The sequence below is a fragment of the Ammospiza caudacuta genome, chromosome 1, assembly GCF_027887145.1.
Source record: "Ammospiza caudacuta isolate bAmmCau1 chromosome 1, bAmmCau1.pri, whole genome shotgun sequence".
Taxonomy (NCBI): domain Eukaryota; kingdom Metazoa; phylum Chordata; class Aves; order Passeriformes; family Passerellidae; genus Ammospiza; species Ammospiza caudacuta.
The window spans coordinates 36,276,793-36,301,522 of record NC_080593.1 but is presented as its reverse complement, the minus strand read 5'-3'; the positions used below and the strand labels follow the sequence as shown (position 1 = coordinate 36,301,522).

Here is a 24,730-nt window from a genome sequence, read left to right as displayed (position 1 = left end):
TGCAGCTTTGTACTGATGTTCTGATAGCATAAATTAACCTGGAAAAAGCAAAGCCCATACCAGTTTCCCTACTCACTGTTTCATGTTACTGAAGATAGTATTAAGTGTTCCCATGATACTGATTTGCCATGTTTTTTTCAGACTGTGCTTTTAAAGATAGTGGCTTGATTTTACTTAACTTCTGTGTTAGCAGCTTTTTTGCAAAGGTTTTTCTAGTATTGAATGAGGATCCTGTCCTTTCCAACTTCCAGTATCTAAACAAGCCTGCCTGTGGTTTCAAAGCTGTGATGTCAGTTTATTGATAAAAGGTAGTTGTTTCTTTGCAAATGCAGATTTCTTTTTGCCTTGATTTATGTTGGCTTGGTTGCCCCAGACCTTACATGAGGCTTTCTGCTGTAGCCCTTAGAAAATGCAAACGGCCCTGTGCGTAGCTGTCTCATTGAAGAGTCTCACCACCAAAAGAGGAGTTTGAACCAGAAGATGCCTACATAGAGTACACATCTTCTGTTTATTTGACTGAGTGTTATGCACAGGACCATCTGGTGAGCAAGTTAATTGTGCAGTGCACTTAAAGTGGTACTAGATTCTTACAGGCCTGCTGAGAGATTCTATCACAAGGGAATTGCCAAGGCCTTATGAATATAATTTATTTTTTCTACCATTAGATCACGTTGTGCTGATTCTGCTGCCTGCTTACCTGTAGAGCAGCCCATGCGTTTTTATTGTTCTTTTGACATACCCTATAACATGTAACATAAAGCATAACACAAAACCAATAAGTACATCTCTTTCCTGTTGCATTCAGAATGTTAATATTGCTGTGATTAAAGGCATTTCCAAAACCAGTGCATGGTTCTCCTTGTATGCTCAAATCAAGTGGACCATGTTAATTGTAAGCTAGCAGGCTTGTCAGTCCTTGTGCATCTGCATTTGCTTGCACACAGTATGTACATTCTGTGAGAAACTCAAAAGCTTTGGATGTACTTTAAATATTAAGACAGCTCTTTGTCAAAAGAAACAATTGCTTAGACAAGATAGAAAAATACAATGCTTACATTTAATTGCTATTCTAGAGCTATGACACTTGGTTTGTTTTACTTCCTGCCTGAAGTACCCCAGTTTGCTGCTTGATGGCCTTTTCATATCTTTTTACACATTTTGCCACCTGACAGAATTATTCTTGGAATCAGACAGCCAGACAGATGGTATTCTTGGATCTCCATTAGAATGATTGTCTGGCACAGATGCTAATTCCCTGTCAAAATGGAAATATTTTTTTCCTTTTAGGTATTTGTGTGCTAAACTATCTTTATCTGAAGGTGATGTGATTCTTTATTGCTATAAAGAAACAAAAGTGTTTTCTATTTTGTATTTCACAGGGTTTTCTTTTGTATGCCTTACTGAGAGAGATTTAAGTCCTCTAACAAATCTACACTCTATATTCCTTCTAGGAATTAGTTTCTAGAATTAGTTTCTAGTATTTTAGAAGAGATAAAAACTTTAGGAGCTTTAATGTCTGCCACTTCTAATATTGCTGGGAAAGTTTAAAAAAAAGTGATTCCAAGCTACTAAAAAAATTGAGGTTTCTTCAGGTAGACTATGCATCTTAAAAATCACTTAACTAGCTTTACAACTCAGATTCTTCCTTTCTGCTTCGTTTCTGCTCTAAAATTTGGGCTGAAGCTTGGGAGACAAATTCATACTGTAAGTTCTTTCAAAGAAAAAGTTCCCAGCTGAGTTTAAAAAGGCCTCTGTATTGTCCCAGTGACTGTTCAAGCTTCAACTTAAGGACTTGTTTGTTTGTGGGGATTTTGTATTATGTGGGGGTTTCTGTTCTGTTTTGGGTATTTGGGCGTTTCTTTTTTCTGAGTAGTGTGAACTTGTGTAGTGAGTGCTCAAGACAAGCATGAAAAGGGTTTCCTACTCCTTCACCTTAAGGTTGGAGACTGTAGAAAGTATAGAAATGAGGGCAGGATTTATATTTTAAAATGTTGCTGTAGAATATTGATGCTGCTAGTCCAAAAGCAATTACTGTATGGATATTTAAAATCAGAAAAACTATCTCAAAATTTCTAAATATGTAGTCAAATAAAGGTCTGTGCTGTACTTAATACGTTGCTGATGCAGTGGGATATTAGAAGTACTGCTTATAAGACAATACTGATGTTTCAGCAGTACTTCTCCTCTTGGGATGTGTGTATCATGCCCTTTAAGCTTCTGTTCAACTTTTCCTCTAAGTAGGTGTCCAAATTTCAGGCTATTGTTTAAACTACTTGGTGTTTATACTAGATGACCTTGAAAGATCCTTTCCAACCCAAACTGCTCTATGATCCTGTCAAGGAGTCTGCTTTCCCCTATCCCATCCAAGATCACTCTGGATTTAATCTTTGTAGGCTGTCTTAAATTTAAAAGAATGTTTTGATGTGTGATGCTCTTTTTGTCTGGAACAAACCTAACCAAATCTCTTTTCCCTAATTATTTTTGCTCCTCTATGAAAGACTCTTCAGTGAACTTCTAAACTTGTTGTAAAGTCTTTCTAGAACAATTTAGGATTAAACTCACCAATTTAAATAGAGGTGGTCTCTTTTCCTGGGAAAGAATTTGTGCTTAGAACTGCAAATTAATTTGTGGATCATTTCACAGGATGGCTTGGGTTGGACAGGACCTCTAAAGGTCATCTAGTGAACCCTCCTGCAATGAGCAGGGATAGATCCAACCTAGGTCAAGTAATTCAGAGCCCTCTCCACTCTCACCATAAATGTTCCCAGGGGTGGGACATCACCACTCCTGGACAACCTGTTCTGGTGTCTCACAGACCTCATGGAAGACAATATCTTCATTCTGTCTGATATAAATCTGCTGTCCTAGTTTAAAGCCATTACTCCTTCTATCACAACTTGCCCTACTAAAATGTCTTAGTCTTTCTTACAGGTTCCCTTTAGTGTTGGAAGGCCCCAATAATGTCTCCCTGGAGCATGCTCTGCCTGTCTTCATAATAGAGCTGCTCCAGCCCTCTGACCATCTTCATGGCCCTTCTCTGGACCTGCTCCAACAGGTCCATGTCTTTCCTGTGGTCAGTACTCCAGGTGGAGTTTCACCAGAGGGACAGAATTACTTCCCTTGGGAGGAAAGGAGACAAACAACCCAGTGTTTTGGCCTGTAGCAGTTCATAGTGTCATGCTGATGAGTTGTGCAGCCATTCAATTCTTAGCATAAGCTGGTTTTATTATTCCTGAGTGTAAGGAAGCAGTTAAATTTTTAAAATGGGTTTTGTGGGTCCTGTATATCACAATAAAATAATGATGCCTTCTAGAAGACCTGTAAAGAGGATCCTACATACATGTGGTAAAGTAACCATGTGGAAATGTGTTCTGAGCACAAACACTTCCATTTCTAGCTTTTACGAGGACAGTGAGGCAGGGAGTAGAATATGAATTGGTCAGAGGCCATACATGAAATCAGAATCATTTAGATGGGAAAGGATGTTTGAGATCATTGAGTTCAGTCTGTTAACACTGCTGAGCTGAACAAGTCTCCCCAAGTGCCACACCTTCTCAGTATCTCTAGGAGTAGTGACTGCACCACTTTTTTGGGCAGCCTGCTCCAACACTTGACAGCTCTTTTTTGTGAAGAAATTTTTACTGAACATTAAAGGTGAACCTCCCTTGGCAAAATCTGAGGCCCATTTCTTGTCCTGTAACCTGTTGCTTGGGAGAAGAGGTGGACCCCCAACCTCCTGTGCTGAGTGACAAGGTCTGCTCCAAGCCCCATCTTCGTCAGATGTTCCTCATCACACTGGTGCTTCAGACTCCTCACCAACTTTGTTGCCCTTCTTTCTCTGGACATGCTCTGGTGTCTCATTTTTCCTCCAGTGAGGGGTCCAAAAGAACACAGTATTCAAGATGTGGCCTTACCAGAGGAGGGAGTTACAATTGCTTCCTGGGAGGAGAGTACAGGGAGACAATTGCTTCCTGGATCTGGCTGTCATATTTTGTGACACAAGACAGGCTGCAGTTTGCCACCTGGGAACACTGCAGGCTCATGTTCAGGCAGTCCTGTCTCACTCAGGGCCTAGCAGCTATTTTGGGACTGCTGTGGACCAGGGAAATCTGACTGCTTAATTAAAGCATTGCAAAGGTCTGTGGTGGGTGTTGATGCAATGTGATTTCATCCCAGTGCCCAGAAAGTCAAAGTGAAGAAATCAAATGCAGTGCAGTACACGGTGGGAATGACTTAAGATTTTCTTAAGAAGAGATTGTGGTTGCTAATGGGACTCAGCTGCAGAGGTTGCAGCTCCCTGTGGTCCCACCTGATGCCCTTAAGCGTAATCCAACTGGCCTGTTGGTGTGTCTTGTTCAGCATGGTGTCCAGCTGTAGGCTCTGTGGCTCTGAACCCAAGGGGCATCTTGGGGTAGAGGTGACCAGCACTGGGGTTGCCCAAGTGCTCCCTTTCTGCCAGCACAGTTTTCCAGACACTCTTCACCAAGCCTGTAGTGTTTCATGCAGTTGTGACTCAAGTGCAGGACCTGGCACTTGGTCTTGAGGCTCATCAATCCAGCCTGTCCAGGTCCCTCTGCAGACCTCCTTCTTGCCCTCCTGCAGATTAACACTCCTGCTCAAATTTGTGTTCCACAACCTGGGGAGTGTGCACTTGATCTTGTCCAAAAGAGTGATAAAGACACTAAACAGAATTGGTCAAATACTGAGCCCTTGGGAGCCCCATTAGTGACCATCCAGATTCAACCTCTGTTTGCCAGTATTCTCTGGGCCTGGTAATCTTGAAGATTTTTACCTAGCAAAGCATCCACTTCTCCAAGCTGTGAGCAGCTGGTTTGCCCAGGAGAATGCAGGGGAGAACTATCAAAAGCTCTGCTAAAGTTTACTGAAGTCAGGGTGCTGAGTACCCCAAGAGCAACTGTTGGAAATCTGAAGGTAGATTCTTAATTTACTGGGGAAAACCAGCTTGTTTTGCAGTGCCTCATGCAACTGAGCAGCTCACATGAGATTTTCAGGTAGGTTTCAAGTCTGCTGCAGGTGATGTTTTCATTACAGCCATCAGAGGGCTCTCACATCCAGGCCTACATAACAGACTCTGGCTGTAGCTATGAAATGCCAAAGAGCAATTGCACTGATGAAGGCATGTGCTCACTGCATATAGATGAAAAGCCTACAGTGTGGATAAGATTTCCCTTAGTGTTGTTTATTAAATTTATTTTGAGCAATTGTGCAGAATTGATATCCCTAAGAATATTGAGGGAGAAGGAGAGGTGTGAAAGGGCACCTCCCAAAGTAGGTATTTTCCTTTCAGTTAAATGTTTCAATTGTGCAGATAAAAATTACCAATACAGCACTAAATGTTAGGAACATTAACTGAGGTTGCTTGCTTGCTACTCCTGATTTTACTAGAGAGAAAACTTGGTACTCCTTACTTTCACTAGAGTAGAGATCTTTATACATAATTAAGCAACCTACTTACTGAATCTCTTCTAAAGAAAAGTGTTGGAATGATGAGTTGTGGCTTAACCCCAGCTAGCAACCAAGTACCACACTGCTGCTTGCTCTCCAGTGGGATCAGGGAGGTAATTATTAGAATGGTAGCTAGAAAAACTGTGGGTTGAGGTAAAGGCCTTTGTAATAGAAAAAGTAGAAGCTTCACACACAGGCAAAGCAGAACAAGGAATTAACTCACTTCTTCACATAAACAGGCAGGTGTTCAGCAATTTCCAGGCCAACGGGGGCCCATCAGTGTATCAGTGACTAGTGAAGACAAATGCCACACTCGAAATGTCCCCCACTTCTCCTTCACCCCACTTAATAAACTCAGCATGAAGTCCTGTGGTCTGAACCATCCCTTTGGTCAGTTGGGATCACATGTTCCCACTGTGTCTCCTTCCAGTTTCCCATGCACACTCAGTCTCTTTGCTAGCATGGCAGTACAGGAAGCAGACAAGGCTTTGGCTCAGTGTAAGCACTGCTCAGCAATAACATCTCTATTACCAGCACACTATTCAGCACAAAACCAAAACATCCTCATGGTAGCCAGTGTGAAGAAAACTAACTGCACACAGATCTTTATTGGTAAGGCACTTCCTGAAAAGGCTGGATTCCATGTGGTTTTGACAGTGAAGTAAGTGTGTGGTCTTTACAGTATTCATAAAACCGAAATTGCCAGTTGTGATTATCTGAGTGTTGCATTGGTTATTCCTGACTTAGGAGAAAGACAGTGAAATTACTTATTTTCTTAGGGCATCTGTGGTAGTTTCATTAATTAAAAGTGCCGTTTTGTTAACAGGTTTTAAATGTAGATTTTTCAAAGTAAGATAAAAATGATCAATAATGGTGAAGTTTCCAAAATGGTATTTTAGTGCTGTTGTTGCCCATTAGTAGGTTGTGAATGTAGGGCTGATGAGCTTTGTTCTGCTGTGGTGTCATGGACTCAGAAAGGTGCCCAGCAAACCTCAGAATGCCAGGCTCTAGAAGATGGGCAGCTTCTGTGCTGTGTGACAGCTCACACCAAAGCCTGCTTTTTGCACTGAGGCAGTACTAAATGTGGCAGCTGGGCTGAAGGAAGCCTGGAAAGGGATTTTTATTTTTACTTCCCATGCTATATGTAACTTGATTGTATCTCTTCAGCTTTTAAAAACAGCCTTTTAGGCAGTTGATTCCATGAAGATATACCTGTAAGACTTCAGGAGCCTTGAGCTCCCGGTGAGTCAGTAGATTGAAGTAAAAATAATCCTGGAACTCACACTTCAGCAAGTCCTTCTGTATCCAGGGAAAGAATATCTTCTATGTTCCTGTGTAAATTCAGGACCACTGCAGAAATATTTCATGTTCATTTCAGTTTCCCTTAGCTTGGTGGGGAATTTAAGCACATCCAGTTCTGAAAGGGCTCTTATTCATGCTTTTTCAAACTCATAAGCAGGCCTTAAAGTCAGGCCGGCACTAACTGCAAGCAAGAACTCTTCCAGGCAAGTGAGGTTTGTTTAAAAAGTGAGCAGTAGACTGTACCCATTCTCTAAAATAAGCTTTAAAACTCTCTTTCAAAGAGCATTCTCAGAGAAATGAGACTGAAATATTTTTTACATTTTAAGCCTTGACTTCAGCCTCTGGTCCTAGACTATTTGATCCATTTTTGAGAAACTATGCCTGAATATAACATAGATCAGTATGGTGACTGAGCTGGGTACAGATGAAGGTGTAGGAATTCTTAGAAGCTGAAGATACATGAGGAGTTCACTGTTTTTATATTATTTCTTGTTCACATTCTGCTTTGTAATACTTCAGTGTGATCTGTCTGGCTTATGTCTGGTTTATAACCATCTCGGTTCTATTTCTGCCTGCTAATCTTCACACTGTGGTGGACCCAGCTGTGCGGTCCATCTCGTACGCAGAATGGTAGCAGTTGCCATGACAGCATATAGCTACCTACTGGTGGCAGAATAATAGCCGTGTGACTTCTTTGGGAAGTGTCACCAATGTCATTTAGTCGTCAGCCAGCAGGTGGGGCATTAAGCTAACAGAAACCTGCCAAATACTGTCATTTATAAAACCTTTCTCTTGGGGAACACTGCAGTTCGTCCTTTTGATAATAAAAGCTGTCCATTGCAAAATGTTACGATTCTTATTATGGGCTAATTCATTTTTTGTTAAAAATATAGCTGTAAGAAATGCCATGAGAAGGCTTTGTAGATTGCCAAAAAACATGTTATGAGTTGTAGTGGATTTGGAAGAATGGTGGGGTTTGTGAGCTGGTTTGACACTAGTTCCAAGTATGTCATCAGGACAGAGCTGGGCATTCCATAGGAAAGTTTGAAAGCCTGATGTGTTCCCTACCTAAAAAAATCCCACAGCTTATTTGTAACTCTTTTCACTTCTGTTTATTGTACAGTGCTTACAAATTAAATCCTTAAATGAACACAACAATATTTCAAAGGATTATAAGTCCAAAAGGGTTTTGGTTTTCCTTTCTGCTTTCAGGTAAGTCTAGTTTATTCTCCAATCTCAAGAATTTGACAAATACAAAACAACAAAAAGAAAAGCCTGTAGAGCTACCCAAACTCAGTATATTTTGAATCTACTTATTTATTCACCTTCATTGTTTCCTTTTTTACAGAGGTAGTGTTGAAATGAGTAAGAACATTGACCACTTCTTTAAACTAGATACTCAATCTCTCTGTTCTTGTGAATGGCACACAGTAATTGCCAGTGGGTGGGAACTCAGATATGTGGTTTACCCTTCCTACCAGGTGCTTGGTGTTACCTGCTGTTTTCAGTGTTTCCTAGAACCAGATCCCTCTAGGTTGGTTGGGAAAAGGGAAGCAGTTATCTGGCAGAAATTGTGGATAACTTAATTTTCAGTTGCTATGTCTGCTTCCCCCAGGGAACTATGCACTCTATGAAATGTTTGCTTTCTTGGATGACATTTTCCAATATAAATGACACTTTATGATTGGGTATTATGAAGCCAACAGTGAACAGAGTAAGAAAAAAAGAGTTAGGGTTCACTTACATATTTGCTTACCTTATTACAGAAACACCACTAAAGAAGAGAAAAAATAATAAAATATTATTCTGCTGAGTTCCTACATTTTAAAGAGACTCCTAAATAGTCTTACTTAAGAGCTACTCTGTGTGTCCAGATCAATGTTTTTCTAGTTCAGTATTGTATGTAGTTTTCATTATTGGAAACCTGTCTGTAAATGGAAGGGTAAAAAGGAAAAAAATAGATCCTTGAGAACATGGCTCAGCTTCTAGTAGCTTGTGTCTGAGGTTTTCATATTGTCTTTTATTCTTCCTTTTGCTATATATTGAAGAGAGTAGCAAGGCAGGCTGTACTAAAGTATTTTGCCACAATGTCATAAAATGCATTTATAAATAAAAAGAATAATATTTGCTGCATGAGTGCAGTGTGTTTTCATCATTGCCTTTAAGACTTCGTAGTGTTTTAACCTAAATAAAAATCCATTAAATTGTAACAAGCCTGTTACTTAAAAAAATTCAAAAGATGAAGCCAACTTCTTTCATAGAACATTAGGATTCTTTAACAGATTTTTTGCCATACTCAGTATTCTGAAAAGGGCTTGAATTCTGTACAGAAAAACCCAATCCTGTGATGGAACTGCCTAAATAAAAGGAAGTCATTAGTAAGAATATGTATTTATACCTGCAGGTCTCCAGAAATATTCTTTCTTTGTTGTGAATATGGTAGTTTCATGTATGTTGTGTTATGGTAGTTGTTGTATGTTTTGTTGTGAATATGGTAGTGCATGCACCCAAAAAAATCCTCTATGCAGAATTAGAAGAAGCTCCTTAGGCCACAGGACAAGTTAAGTCAGAAAGGTTCTGGTATATCTGGTGAAGTATTGCCTGAATAAGGTTTTTGTAACAAATGTAGGGGACATTTGTATCTAATGATGACTCTGATTGTGTCCTGAAGCTTTGAGTTTTGGTGACAGATCCTGTTACAAGCTACCAGAGTGTTCTCAATCCAAGTGGCAGGGGTCTGTGTTTTGGTAGGAGGTATTACCTCAAACCAGCCTGCCTGGCTTTTAATGTGCAGCTTCAGAAACTATGAAATTCATGTTTCTAGTTTGTTCCCTGACATATGTATAAGCTAAGGATGAAACAGAACTATGTTATAGTACTGTTAGTTATTCTGGAAAGAATGCTTTTCAGTTGCAAAGCAGATGTCTCATACTTAATTGGAAACAGAATTCTATCTTAGGTTAAGGACAAGGGCAGTTAAGGGAATTGGTCAGTTAAGTGCCCCTGGCAAAGCTGTGTGGGGGAAAAAGACAGAATCTGTCTTTCCTCATACAACAGCAAGGTTATTTTTACTTTTGTCTGAATTAAGTAACATGGAGAATTAAACTTCCATTTCTTTGACCTGTTAGGAAATTAAAGTTTCCTAACTTGATGTTTTGATATTACATTTAAGAAATTTTATTAACTACTCTTTCAACCTGTTTGCTGCACTTCATACCTAGTGACAAAGAGATGATGGAGCTGGTGGGGAAAATGTGTTTCTCTGACATGCCACTAGTGTTTTCTTACTGTATTTTTTACCTGTCACAACAAGGATATACTTATACTGTATATGCTTATAACAGTAAGGTCAAGGATGAAACTTAATGGTTTTGTTTTTTGCAGTTCCTCAAGTGCACTGCATGGTGAAGTAAGGTTTCTGAAGACTTGCAGCACATTTTTTCATCTTATCATTACAGAAAACTAAAATACTGCAGGCAATACCAATCTTTGCAGTTATGGAAATTTAGTAAACTAAAAGATTTGTTTATTAGTACAAGTGCATAGGTTTGTTTTCTGTCTGTATGTAAATTCTAATGAATACAGAGTCCACATTTGTCTTGTTTGAATGCTACTCACTTTGTTAATTCATCATGTGCTCAAGCAGTTTCTTTTCATCACCATTGGCTTTCTGTCTTTGGTGTCAGAAAGTTCTGCATGCTGAAATCACTTTCTTAATGGAACTGCCTAGAATGACATGATTTTACAGTTTTCAAAATCTGAAAGTAATCCATAGGTACCCTGCTTATGATTTTCTCTTGATAATTGACTCTCTTCGGAGGAGGCTTTTCTCTCTTGCGCTGTCACTTCTAGCTGGATCTAGAATAGAAAGTGCACTTTGGTACTTATTATCCCCACTGTTTCTTAGGAGTCTGGGTTAGATCATGGTCCTTGTTCATATTCTGTCTTGGCAAACCTTATCTAATTAGGTATAATTGATTCAGGTGCACAAAGAGATCTGGAAAGATTTTACTGTGGAGGGTGAAGCACTGTTCAAATAACTTTTGGTCTGAGAAGTTTTAAGAGAAAATAGAGGTAGGGTAGTTGAGGCCACAGTGATACTTTTGGTGTATAAAACAATGCACTCGGAATGCACAGTTCATGTGCAACTTCTGTGAGATCCTAACTTTGCAGAAAGGATTAATTCATTATAACTTACTTTTTTTATTCATTTTTCAGATTGTTTCATTAAGTATTGAATTTCCTAGGACTGTATCTATGTAGAGTTGATTCAGATGGTAATGAAGCAAACTCTTCCCACAAGTTATCACCAATCAGGCTAGAATCAATTGCTCAGAACTATAAGATAGTGACCCACTCTTGTCTTTTGCCTTGTTTAGTCACTGTTTGTGCTACTGGAAGAGCTGGGCTCCTGTAAATACCCATCTACAACTTCCTCAGGAAGGGAATTGGTGATGCAGGCGTTGATCTTTTTTTCTCTGATGACAGTGACAGGACCTGAGGGAATGGCATGAGGCTGAGTCAGGGGAGGTTTAGTTTGGAAAAGGTTCTTCTCTCCAAGGGTGATTAGGCACTGAAACAGGCTTTCCAGAGAAGTCCCCCAGCACCAAGCCTTGTCTGAGTTCAAGAAGTTTGGACAACACCCTCGGGCACATGGTATGATTGTTGGGCCTGTCCTGTGCAGGACCAGGAGTTGGGCTTTGATGACCCTAGTGGGTTTTTCCAACTCAAGATATTCTATGATTCTATGAAATTCAGGGAATACTGATTTTCTGGGGCAGATCTTACCTATCCATTTACTACAAAAGTAATAGACTATTTAACACTTAGTAAAAATTGCATGAATTTTTGCATTATTTAAAGTGCCTGGTTGTCCACGCCTTTTTCATATTAGTGAAATCTCTCAAATGAGAATCTCAGCTGACCTCATTAATACAGTTGGGCACCAGGTATCAGGTAGGTGGAAATTTACAACTTGGGAAATTCTAAGAATTACTTTCCTTTATATGTGATTTAGCTTAATGCAATGGTAGAAGGGGAAAATGCAGTGATTTGTTCATAGTGCTCTGTTAAACTACTAGAATGTTCAGAAACAGAAATATGTATGAGTATGTATCTAACTCCTTATTGATGGTACTAAGTAGTGCTTAATCTGGATATCCATAGAAAAGGAAAGGCACATACTCCAACTCCTTCAGTAGTTTAGTGCTTCTTGTTAGCACAAGTCAGCCTTCTGCACTGGCTTGTAACTAGCTGTCCTTTTATAGAGGGCTTTCACTTCCAGGTTTTTGGAGCATCTATGCAAGATAACCAGCTTGTGTTCTGTAATCTGAACAGGTCATAGCTTTTCTCATGCTTGTTAGAGTAGCTCCTCTGACAAGGAAGATTTGGCCACTGTTCTCATCACATTGAGCAGGGGCAGCTTTAGTGCCAAGTTGATAGAGCAATAAACCTCTCTCTCTCTCTCTCTGGACAACGGTCTTCTATATGCAGTCATTTGGGGGCATATCTCTCCTTTTTCTGAAGGTTCTTCTACAGCCTGGATTTAATCAAAATTATTAATTAGATGAGAATGTGAAATCTGTGTTATCTGCCAGATGTGTACTAAAACATTCAAGAAAGGCAGAATAAATAGAGATGAATCAAATAAATTGTCAGAAATTCTTAAATGTAGCCACAATTTTCCTCTTGCTCCTACAGAGGCATATCTTGTCAGTAATGATCATGTGAAAAATTACATCCACACAATGTTATATAACTATGTACAGTCTTCAGAAATTTATGTCTATAATTGCATTTTAGGTTTCAAGACTATAGAAAGCAGCTTTCAGAGAGCTTCCAAGCAGAAAACTGATTATTAATCAAATCTAGCTTCTGCAGCTCCCTAGTAGTTGCTTTCAAATGAACTACAGAAGCACTTTAATGATAATAATTTTTTTAAAAAATTGGCCTGTGCCATTAAAATGCTGTAGTGGTAGAACTCACGTTCAAGTTACTCTCCTTGGGAAATAAAATGTGAGCTTTTTCCAATAATTGGGCTAAAATTGTGAGCCAGTCTGAGTTGTAGACTGCCTCCTAGCTCTGGAACCTTGGAAAGTCAAAAATAGCTGCTGCTTCTGAGCAAGGGTTAGATTGTGTGCTGCTGCTGGGACAGAAAGGGTTACACCACCACCACCATTAGCAGCTGGGGGCTGGTCTGATTCTCTCTCCACCAGCAGTATAGATCTGACTTCTCCAGAGTTTTCTAATCTGTCCCACTTCTTCAGACTGGGAAGCAGTTTTCCTGGTATTTCTGAGAAGTTATGCCTTAGTTCTGAATAACACCCAATGGCATTACTTCTTTGCCATAAAAAAAAAGAGTTTCTCAAAAACTGAAATTTTACATTTCCACTCAAGCTTATCATCACCTCTGTGTCTGGAGTGCTTCAGTCTGTGGAAGACTCCAACGTTGAAAGCTACAAGACATTCAAGATCTTGCAAGTGCAAGAATCTTAGAAAAACAAACTGGAACCAGACACAGGCCAGACAGTCACAGAGCCTTTCCTGGAGCTACCAGCTGGCAGCTTGCTTGGCACTAAGGAATTGTGCAACACTGAAGGAATGCTTTTCCCTACCAGTCACACCAATTCATACCAACTGAGGAGGAGATGCAAATGAATACAAGGGAATGATATATTTAGCATTGGTAAGACAGAGGTACTTTCTACTACAGGACCCAAATACAAACTAGAAATCAAAAATGTATTTTTTCAGCAAATAGAGAAAAAAGTCTGATCATCGAGTAATTAAGATGTTTCATAGCAGTTTGCCCTAGTGATCTGAAACTAACAGTAACAATAAATGAGGAAAATATGTTAAATGTCTTGTCTACCTCAAGTAGAGCCTAGTTTTTCTGATTTTGCATTTTCTTTCATAATTTGTCTTGTTAATAAAAAATTCATTAGATCTTAAACTTGATTTTGCAAAGTGGTAGACAAATAAAACTAATTTTCTTGACTGATATTTTGGTATCTCTTTCTGATTAACAGAAGTCATTCAGAAGTAACTTAAGTTTTGCTGAATCCTGTTCAATGTGATGATACAGGTGTCTGTTGCTTTTTGGCAGAAGAAACAAATTTTATTCTAAATGAGCTTTAAGTCTTTTTCACACAAGTGTGAAAACTAGAAAAATGGGATGTGGTTACTTTGAGTGCTGGAGTCTAAGTTTGTAGTAAAAATAACAGCAACTGGCATTGTATTGTCATGCCAAAAAACCAAAAAGACTTTACTTAGACCAGTGTGGATCTTTCCTAATTAGTTGTTCAAATAGTGCTTGGAGTAGTGAAGTAAGGAGTTTCCTAGTGGCACAACTAGAAACACCTTGCACAAGACAGAAATGCTGTGCATGTGTTTTCATGCTACTTTTGCCTAGGCCAAAATAAACACAGACATTTGGCCAAGCAGAATTCTTAAATAGCCCACCAGTAGCAATTTACACCTATGCTGAACTTGCCTTACTCAGCTGCACCCAGGACTACAAAGTGCAAATAGAAAACGTGATCACTCCTGCTTGTGGTACAGGAGCTTGTAGAGCTCTGCACTGCTAAATGTGTGGATTTACCAGAGAGATTACACTGACTAGACACAGAAATAAAACATTTTAAAGCTCTTCTTAACTCCCAGGGCAAACTAATATTCCCTAATGGAGTGTCTAGGGGCAACGTCTTCCTGTTGATTAAAGCAATAAGGTCCTTCAGTTGTTTATAGTTAAATGGTTGTTAGAGTAGTATTTTATACTTAATTAAGTAAGTAAATTGCTACTGTTTTGCAGTAGTTTATTGCTCTGCAGGGAGATGTGTGTATGTGTGTACATACAGATGTATATATTTTCACCACAACTCTGGAATCTGTCTAGGATCCTTGTTTGGGATTTTTTAAAGCTGATCAGATTTCTCATGGTAAGACTGTTGCCTGTTTTTGGAGTACCACATGAAATACCTATTACAGATTAAATTCTAAATTGTATCTTGACAGGTCTTTGTCAAAATGGCTCTTAAAGATGCAAATAACCCCAAAATATGTCAAAAGTGCACACTTAAAAAAAAATAATTGAACACTACCAAGCCAGAATTGAATTCTGAAATTCTCACAGTGGTAATCTAAAAATAATAGTTTAGATGTACATCATCTTTTTACATTTTATGCTATGTTGCAGCTTGCATGAATTACATAATTTCAATATTGGGACACCTAAATAGATGATAATAGAGGTATCCCATTCAGGTAATCAATCTGCTGCTTCTCTAATATGCTGTTGTAGTGGGAGGAAAACATGTTAGCATCAAAACTCCTATGGAACCAACTTTCAATTCCAATTTTTTTCTACTGAAAAGCACAGGACTGCCCTAACGGGTCGTGTATATAATGCTGGAGTAGAGGAATTCCAGGTTGAAATGGTGTATCAGTACACCTCAACATGATGGCTGTAAGTTCACAGTCATGTCTGATACATGACCATGAAGTGGGCAGTGGAAAAAATGGTTGGTAGTGCCTAGGTGTGTGCTTTGTGACCTGTTACAAACACTAATTTGAAACACTTTTCATCTGTACAGGACTGCTACTTCATAACAATCTACAGACATCCAGGAATGTTGGTTTTCTGGTTTCCTTTGTGTATCCAAGAAGATTCTGCACCAGCAAAAGTCTTCAATGTTGTTAGACATTCTTTCAGTTCAATCCCCAAGGTGTAGATCTGCAATTTCTACGGTGTTGCCATGGTCTGGTGCTAGGATGTTTCTTCCGGAGCCATCTCTGTCCTGATGTGTTTACAATACAGGGAAAGCTGCACTTTCACTTCTCCCTACACACTTAGCAATCCTTCCCCATATGCTTTAACAGTGGTATTAGAAAAACAACTCAATTACATGGCACCCTGATGTGACTGCATGCTGCTTTCTCACGTGGTTGGAAAGCCAGAGAAACTAATGAGTGGAGGAAAAATGATAGAGGGCAAGGAAAGAGGAAAACCTGTGTGTATAATTAAAAGAAATGGAGAGGATAAAACCAAAACACACAGAAGGAAATAGAAAAAGGAGATGAGTAAAGTTCCCAAACAAAAGGCATTGCTAGTGTTTGTTTCATAGTTTAGTGCTGGTAAACTAACTTGATTTCTTCATTTCCAATGTATTGATGTTAGGCTTTTGGCTACTGACTACTTGCTAATGCTGCTTGTTGTGCTTGAAGAGGACTTGAGGCCACTGAAGAATTATTTTTGTTCCCTGATGGCACTTGAGGGAAAAGTGGGGGGAGTACTTTCAAATAGATGTCATCCATCACAATACCAGCATTTAATAGAGAAATATTCTGCACTTAGGAAGGAATTAATGTGCCGATGTAGTGGTTTCTGTATATATTTTTTCATAATTTAATTTCGTTTATGCACCTACGCAGTAGGGAGAGATTCTCAAGTGGACCAGGTGTAGCAAATGTATTTGTGCCTGCTGTGCACAAGGATTTCAAGTAGTTTCCATACTAGTCAAGGGTGTTTTAGGAGATGCTGAACAGGTTTCTGGCCTAATAAGGGAAAGTACAATGAAGGTGGTGCACAAAGTCCCAGACCTGGTTCATAAGCAGTACATTTGGGATGCATCCATGTTTTTCTGGAGAGACAGGGAAGATGAGGGCAGAGGGTTGCACCCTCTGTAAAATGAGCAGCTGGAGTGTATGGAGCTCTTGGACTGACAATCAGACTGGCTGAGAACGCTAAAGATCAGAGGGTGACAGTGGTGGATTACAGGCCAGCTACTCTTGATGAAAGTTGATTAAAATAGCAGCTCTGTGACATCTATGGGTCACAGACACTGATTCTTGGGGAGGGGTGAAGCTTCCTGCCAGCTGGATGAGTAACGTGGTGGGATGGAAACAATCCAGCAAACTTCAGGAAGCTTTCTTAGTAGATATCCTGGGTGTTGCACTAATGGATGTCCAGTAACAATGAAAAATTGTCTAGGAATGTGAGAATGGCAACTCTGGCTGTAGTCATGGTCATACAATGGAGCTCAAGATCCTGAAGGGAGTTAGTATATCAAGTCTCTGGACTTCAGAGAGCAAACTTTGGCTTATTTATGGAACTGGTAAATGGGAGGCAGTTTTGAAAAGTGAAGGGAGCCTAGGAAGGCAGGCAGATTTTAATGGAGCCTTTTCCTGATGCAAGAGTGACACATCCAAGTAGGAGGAAATGATGTTGATGAATTGGGATACCAGCTACACTAAGTGGGGAACACCTGACTGAACTCCATGGTGAAAATATCATGGTGGAAGCATGAACAGGTTATAGTGAAAGAGTTACAGAAATATCAAAGCATGTAGGGAAGGGTGTAGACATACACAAGGGCTTGTGGAATCTCATGTTGCTCTCAGCAACCTCTGTTAACAGTAAGGGGCTGGACAAGGACCACAAAGAGCTGTTGAGTGTGAGCACAGGTAAGGCTGATGTACTCAGAGCTGCCTGTGCCTCAATGACCTGAACTGTGCACTTGGAGGCAAGATTGGAGCAAGTGAAGAGCTACCAGCAGTGGATGAGCATCAAGAGAGGGATTCTTCTGAGAACTTGACCTGGACAAATCAGGCTGGGCTGGGGTTCTGGGCTGTGTATAATGGTGCTGAGAAAGCTGATGCCTTGAGAGCAGCTGCTCTCTGTGCCATCAAGCCCTACCAAATGTTTGCCATCTTTGATAAAATGTAGGCATTTTCAGGCACAGGGATGGTAGTTGATGCCGTGGCAACTTTACTAAGGTGGTAGGCACTGGCTCCTGTGCTATTTTTGTATGTGCTTAAGACTCTGTAATCTGGTGGGTAAAAAGCTCATTGCATAGCTGGGGTCAGAAAGTTGCAGTTAAATGGGTTGCACTTTGCCTGCAGGACAGAAGCAAGTGGGATCCTCTTGTATTTTAACATGTCTTTCAAGGACCTAGAGGAGATGACAGGATCCACTGTTGCCATGTTTGCACATGGCTGCATACTGAGATGTGATCAAGCAGCTTCAGGGCTGGGCTGCTGTCCAAAAGGAACTGGGCAGGCTCAAGAACAAGCCAGGATGAACTTTTGAAATTTAACAAGGACATTCAGCCTCTGGGAAGGGAGGGTACCTTGCAGAGATTCAGGCTTGGGACTGCCTGTCTGGGTAGCAGCTCTCTTGCAAAGGCTGCAGGCAAGCTAGTAGGCAGCATGACTACAGCCAACAAAGATAACAGCATGCCAGTAGCTTGGAAAAAGTGACAATCCACAGCTATTTGGCACTCACTAGGGCTCTTGTAGACCACATACTGTATCCAGGTATGTCATTCCCCTCTCAGAATCCAGTGCCAAAAAGTTGTTGACGAGCTGGGACAAACTCAGTGGCCAGCCAACAAGGCCAGGGATGGAGTATATGTCCTACAAGGAGAGGCTGAGGGAGCTGAACTCAGTTGACCTGGAGCTGCTTGGAAGGGACAGCAATGGCTCATCTGGTCCAACCTCCCTGATCATGCAGGGTCATCCCAGAGCACATGGCACATGATGGAGTCCAGATGGTTTTTGAAAATCTGCACTGAGGGAGACTCCACAACCTCTGTGAGCAATCCATTCCAGTGTGTGGTCACTTGCACAGTAAGTAAGTTCTTTCTCATATTCAGGTGGAACTTCCTGTGTGACAGCTTCTGTCCATTGCCTCTTGTCCTAGTTGTTGGCATCACAAAGAAGAGCCTGGCTCCATTCTCTTCACACCCACCCTTCAGATATTTTATACACATTAATGAGCTCCCCTCTCAGTTGCCTCTTCTTGAGGCTGAACAGGCCCAGCTCGCTCAGCCTTTTGTTGTAAGAAAGATTCTCCAGACCCTTAACCAACTTTTGAAAAGGAAATCTTGTGAAACAGAAAAGAAAGACTTACAAACACTCTGTAATGGAGATACGATCAAAAGAAATGCAATTGAAAAAATCCCCAAAGAACCAGAAAATTGGGACATTTAGTGACTACAAGAAAATGCACCAGGATTACATGAGGTGCAGTGCAAAGGACCAAAACATGCCAAAACTAACCTCATAGATGTTACAAAAGGAGGGAAAAAATCAGGGATGAAGACAGAACTTTGAGGGGAAGATATGAGTGACATGGCATGGATACTGGAAAAAAAAGAAATCTTTGCCAAAGTGAAAGCCATCAAAAGGCATGGGATGCCATGAACTGCAGGGACATGGACCAAAGCTTGCCCAATTGATCCCCATTGAAATCCTGCGAAACAGAAAAGAAGGACTTACAAACATTCTGGAAAGGAGATATGATCAAATGAAATGCAATTGAAAAAATCCAAAACACCCAGAAAATTGGGATATTTACTGACTACAAGAAAATGGACTGGGATTACATGAGGTGAAGGGCAAAGGACCAAAACATGCCAAAACTAACCTCACAGATGTTGCAAAAGCAGGAGAATACTGAAAAAGCATAGATACTGAAAAAAAGGGTAAATGCCATCAAAAGGCATGGGATGCCATGAAGTACAGGGACACGGACCAAAGCTTGCCAAATTGATCCCCATTGAAATCACAAGATTTTGTTTCCCTTCCCGAAAGGAAATCTGTCTGCTGGACCTGCTCCAGAAGCTCCATGTCTGTCTTGTACTGAGGAGCCCAGAACTGGATGCAGCACTGCAGATGTGGCCTGCCTAGGGCTGAGCAGAGGCAGCATCACCTCCCATGACCTTCTGGCCATGCTTTTCCTGATGCATCCCAGGATTCCCTTGGCCCTCTTGGCTCCACAGACACACTGCTGGCTCATCGACGGCTTGTTGTCCCCCAGGACCCCCACGTCCTCCTCGGCAGGGCTGCTTTCCCTAGGTTGGCTCCTAGCCCCTACTGGTGCGTGGGTTTATTCCTCCCCAGGTGCAGGACCCTGCATTTGCCACTGTTGAATTTGAGATGGTTCTTCTCTGCCCAACTCCCCAACCTATCGATGTCCCTCTGAAAGGCCGCACAATGCTCCGACGTATCAGCGACTGCTCCCAGTTTGTATCATGAGCGATGACGGGGGAGTACAGGGGAGCTGGGCCGGGGCCGGGGCTGAGGGGGGCAGTGCGTGAGGGACTTCCCGCCCCGGCCGGCGGGCGGAGCAATCCGCCTTCGGGCTGTGCCGCCGGAGCGGGCGGGAAGCGCGGCTGCCCGGTCCCTGCGCGCCTCGGGCTGGGCGCGGGGCTCTCGCCGCCGCTCGGAGGAAGAGGAAGTGGCCGCGGCCCCCGGCCGGGCCGAGCGGGAGCGGAGCCACCGCCCCGGGCTGCGCCGCGCAAACTTTGTGCCGGCCGGCGGGGCCGTGTGGCGGCGCGGCGCTGCCCCAGCACCTCCCCGTCGCGGAGGCGAGGGGGGAGCGGCCCCGGAGCGCGGCGGGCGGGCACGGGCGACAGCCGGAGTAGGAGGAGGAAACGCTGTCAGCGGGGCGGGCCGTCTCCGCCCGCCGGGCATCCTTCAGCACCACCGGGCTGCGTTTCGCCCGCTGCCTGCCCCAGGTACTGCCGCGCACCCCACCGGCTCGGCGGGCAAACTTGGTGAGGGGGCGGGAGGGGGCTGCTGCTGGGCAGGGTCTGCTTGCCGGAGCGGGGAAAGCCGTTCCGGGGCTGCGACTCGTCGTGGTCCTCTGGCTCCCGAAGTTCGGAGCGGGGCGCGGGCTGGCCGGCGTGCCCGGGCTCGGAGGGGGCTGCTGGAGCCCGGCGAGGGGGGACACTGCCTGCCGCCCGCTCCCCGGCCGGGTTCCGGGCTGTGCAGCTGCTCCTGAGGGTCCGCTCGCTGCGGTCCTGCCCAGGGGCCGGAGCGGAGCCCGCCGGGAGGGCGGCAGGGCTGGCGGGCGGCGCCGTCCTGTCAGCCCATGGGTGCGGAGACTGCCGGGCTCCGCCGGGCTGCCCGCGGCCGGGGCAAACCGGGGACGACATCGCCGGCAATCCCTTGCAGCCTGTGGGATGGTTATTTGCGTCCAGCTCCCGGCGCGGTGAGGCAGAGCCGGGAGAGGGGGGAGCTCTGAGGGGAGCCGGGTGAGCGCCCGCCTGCCCGCCCAGCCTGGCGCCGCTCCTCACATGCCGGGCACCTGGAGGCGGCGGTGCCGTGCCATCGTGTGGCTGGCTGGGGTCTGGGATTTTACAGTCGCTGTTTTCCAATTTTATTGCCTTTTCAAGTTCTTGATGTTGTTTCAGCACGGTTTTCTTACAGTGTAAAGAGGCAGTGGTTCAGCGTTTTTATGTCTGAGTGTGAAATATATCTCTCTTCTCTCTGGTTTGTCTAAATTCTTGTTAAAACAGCCTCTTCTTACAGCCCGTGTATTTCTAGAAAAGGGGAATTTAGTTGAATGGACTTTACAGTTCTTCTTTGATACTTTCGGCTTAGTCAAATAATTAATGGGAGACATTTGTTCTCCATTACGCCTGAGCGTGCTTCCCTCCGGAGCGCTCCCGGCTCGGAGCGGAGAGCGAGCTGAGCCAGGGGCTGCTGAGTGCCAGGACTATACCTGAAAGAATATAACTATACCTGAAAGAGTGTTTTCAGCCAAAGTTTGGAAGCTGTGGTCTGATTGTATACTGCTTCAATTTTAATTCCCTTTAAAAAAATTTATTTATTTATTTATTTTGTAGGAGAATAACCTTATCAAGATGTAGCTGGCCTCTAGCTTACAAGGGGAGATCTTTTTATACATCTGCTTTTATATTTTATTTTTAATAAATCCAATCTATTTCAGGTTCTGGTATTGAATAACAAGTTAGTGGCAGTAACCCTTGTTTTCACAATGCTAGTGGTCACATATGTGTATTTAATTTCTGTTTTTTCTAGGGAAAAAGTAAAGTCTCAGAATGAAGGGTTATTTTAGGAATCTAGCTTAACCTCAAGTAAGTTACATTAGACAAGGGGCTTTCCACCTCTTGAATGCTGGCATTCCCCGGTCTGAGAATGAAGCATGAAATGAGTATATACAACTGTGATTAAATACCCTAAGGGAGTTCTGAGCTGTGGTACTGGGAAACACAAATACCATATTGGGTATAATGAACTGGCCTCAGCCTCTGTGGTGGAAAATCTGGGGTCACAGACTTGTGAAGAATTAAAATCAAAGTTGATGAAGTCTCTATTTGAAGTAAGTAAAAAATATTCACATAACTACTATTCCATCCCTATCTTCATGTGAGATCCCAGAGCTTCACACCTTGCACTAGTGATCTACTTTACTTTTTGCCTTCATCAGGTGGCTGGGGTTGTACTCATAGGCAAACTAGCAAAAGGCAGTAAACACAGGACTGTCAAGTCTGTAGTTTTGTGTTTTACTATGGTTTTACTCACTGTCGTCAAGCAGCTGTGCATACATTGTAATATGCATCTGTTTCTTATGCCTGTTCGCTGTGGGGTTAACTTTAAAAGAAAGTTGGATTCATATCTAATTCCTGTGGATACTTTTGTCAGGTTTTTTAATCTGATTTCTTTTTATGTTCTTGATAGCAGTACTCTTTCTTAGCATCCGGTAGTCTCCTCCTGCCGCATGGAGGCAACTTGCTTGAACATTTGCACATGGTATTTTGGCATAAATTTACCTGTGCATTGTTCATTGACATTAACACTTTGTTATCTTGACCAGAAATACGCTGCCTAAAAGTATTTTATAGAAAGATGTGGTATTATCTGAATCTTTTGCTTTACTGGAAGATGGTGTTGTGGTACCAGCAAGTGTTAAATATCTTGGATGAATGCTACAGGGTGGTGTGGGAGGCGTGGGAAGCAGGGGTCTCCCACCAACCTGCTGTTCCTCACATTGCCCCCGCTGCTAGCACAACGCTTGCCTTATTCCTGCACCACTTCTCTCTGATCCTGCTTGCTCCTCTTCCTCCCACCCTGTTGCTCACATACACACACACCCACACAGCCCAGCTCTGTTTCCCTCGAGGGGTTTCAGTGTGGCTGGTGGCAGGGAGCACACAGAGGTGGCCTGGTGACTTGCAGGCCCAGGGACAGCACAGGGCACAGTAAGCGTGTCATGTGGGGCAGCAGAATCGAGCCCCAGCTGTGATGTGAACTCTGCAATGAGAACAATAGCACCTAATAAGAGTTTGTTGAAATCATGTTATCATGCTGGCGTGTTATTTGACATGCTGCATGCTAGTGCTGGGCTTTCTTTGTAACTTGTGTTTACAAGACCTGTCAGGGTAGTGTGTTCTAACTTTACTGAATCCGTATCATAGTTATCCATGTATTACTTTGCTTTCTTCCTGAAGCTTAGAAACTCTGGAAACTAGACCAGCAATTGTCTTAATTGGCCAAATTCTGTTTTTCTCTGGTTTTTCTGTGTAGTCAGTACATTTTCTTGTCTCCCTGGGAGACAGTACCAAATCTGATGAAATAGTTCGGTTTTTAATTCTAGCAATTGGGGCTGCAATTCATCATGACAGGTCTTCCAGAGGTCTTGGTATGAATCCAGATTAGTCCTGATTTGTGTTCTGCTTCTGTTGAGTTGTGGTATCTTTGGCTTCCACGGCTTGCCTTGGCTTCTGGCATGTTTCATTTTATGCTGGTGTTTCTTGATCCGAGACTGTTCCTCTGCTGAACTTTGTTCCTGTCTCTTAAGCTCTCTGCTTATTCTACATTTCCTTCTTTATTAGGTAATTCATCTCACTGTGTCTGGAAACCTTCTTATGAATTCTCTTGTCACTCCTTGGGTTCCTAGTTCTGTCGATACTCATATTGTAGTTTAAACATGTTCCAGACCTCCCCTGTACATCCTCCAGTTGCTCATTCCTGTTCATCTTACTAATGAATTCCTTAGTTTTTGAGATTTACTTTTTGAAATTGAAAACCTTAACTGCAGATTTACTTGGGTTGCTCTGCAGTTTAATTTAAATCAAATCAATCATAAAGGATAAATCTGGGATTATTCTTTCACCAACCTTCTTAGAAGCTGAGATTTAGTTATCAGCCTCAAGTCTAAAATCCTGACAGCACTGGTCAAATTCATAGATATGTGGTGAAAAAAAAATTGGTCAGCTGTAACATCTGACAATAGATGGGACTGATTTATGGTAATTGTTCCTTGTATCTTTTTCACAAGTTTTTCAGAATGTTTCAAATTGTTTGGTAAGCATTAGTTACTTAAGCACAGATCCCTCCATACAAATAAAAATTATTGCATTATTTATTGAATATATGCTTACATATCTTCCTGCATGGTAATACTAGTGAAAAAATAAACGACTGAGTGGGTATCTGTGAGTAAGGAATTTCCTTCTTAGGTGGTGTAATCTCACAAAAACCTGTGCAGGGTGGGAAAAATGAGAAGTCAGAAGCATGGCTCTTTTCTGGGGACTGACAAAGGATCATCCTGGCATCCTATTCTGCTTTCTTTGTTTACCTGTACACCCAGTTTGCCAGGTCTGCTGTTTTTAATTCTCTGCTTTGGTTATGCTGGTTTTTTGCCTTGTTATTCTTCCTCTGCTTCATTGCTTTAACTATGCTAGGAAAGGGACTCGACTGTAATTTGCAAGCACTCTCAGGGTTTGTTTGGAGCTGAGTGGGGGACTGAACACTCTGGTGTTTCCTAGACTGAGAAGGATGCAAGAATGAAGTGACCACATGCCAGCAAGTGAACTGAGCATGAAGTGCTTATTATTTTGAAAATGGAAAGGTCAGGATTGCAGGAGTGAGGGTTTAAGAAAATAAGCATGTCTCATTACTGCACAACAAATGTGAAGTCCTGCAATTATTTGTAAATGCCTTCCAGCATCCCTGTGAGGTACCTAAGTATTACCCATGGAAGGAAGAATGAAGATGAAAGGTCTTAACCAAAATCAAGAGAGAAAACCTGTTAATACATTGCAGTTATCTTGTTTTCCAGCTGCTGCATTCATCAGTAAGAATACTATATTCTATATTTTGTGCAAAGAACATTAGCAGTAACCTAGGATATGTATTTTAAAAAATAAATTAA

At 42.2% G+C, this 24,730-nt stretch overlaps 1 protein-coding gene across 1 annotated transcript in view; it reads left to right on the top strand.

Moving 5' to 3' along the window:
* The first annotated feature begins 20,092 nt into the window (after positions 1-20,092).
* The window catches only part of RFTN1 (raftlin, lipid raft linker 1), a 95,477-nt gene continuing 90,839 nt past the window's right edge, over positions 20,093-24,730 (top strand). Inside the window, exon 1 of the mRNA XM_058807336.1 lies at positions 20,093-20,285. The gene's annotated coding sequence lies outside the window, so the exon portion shown is untranslated. The remainder of the gene's footprint in view (positions 20,286-24,730) is intronic.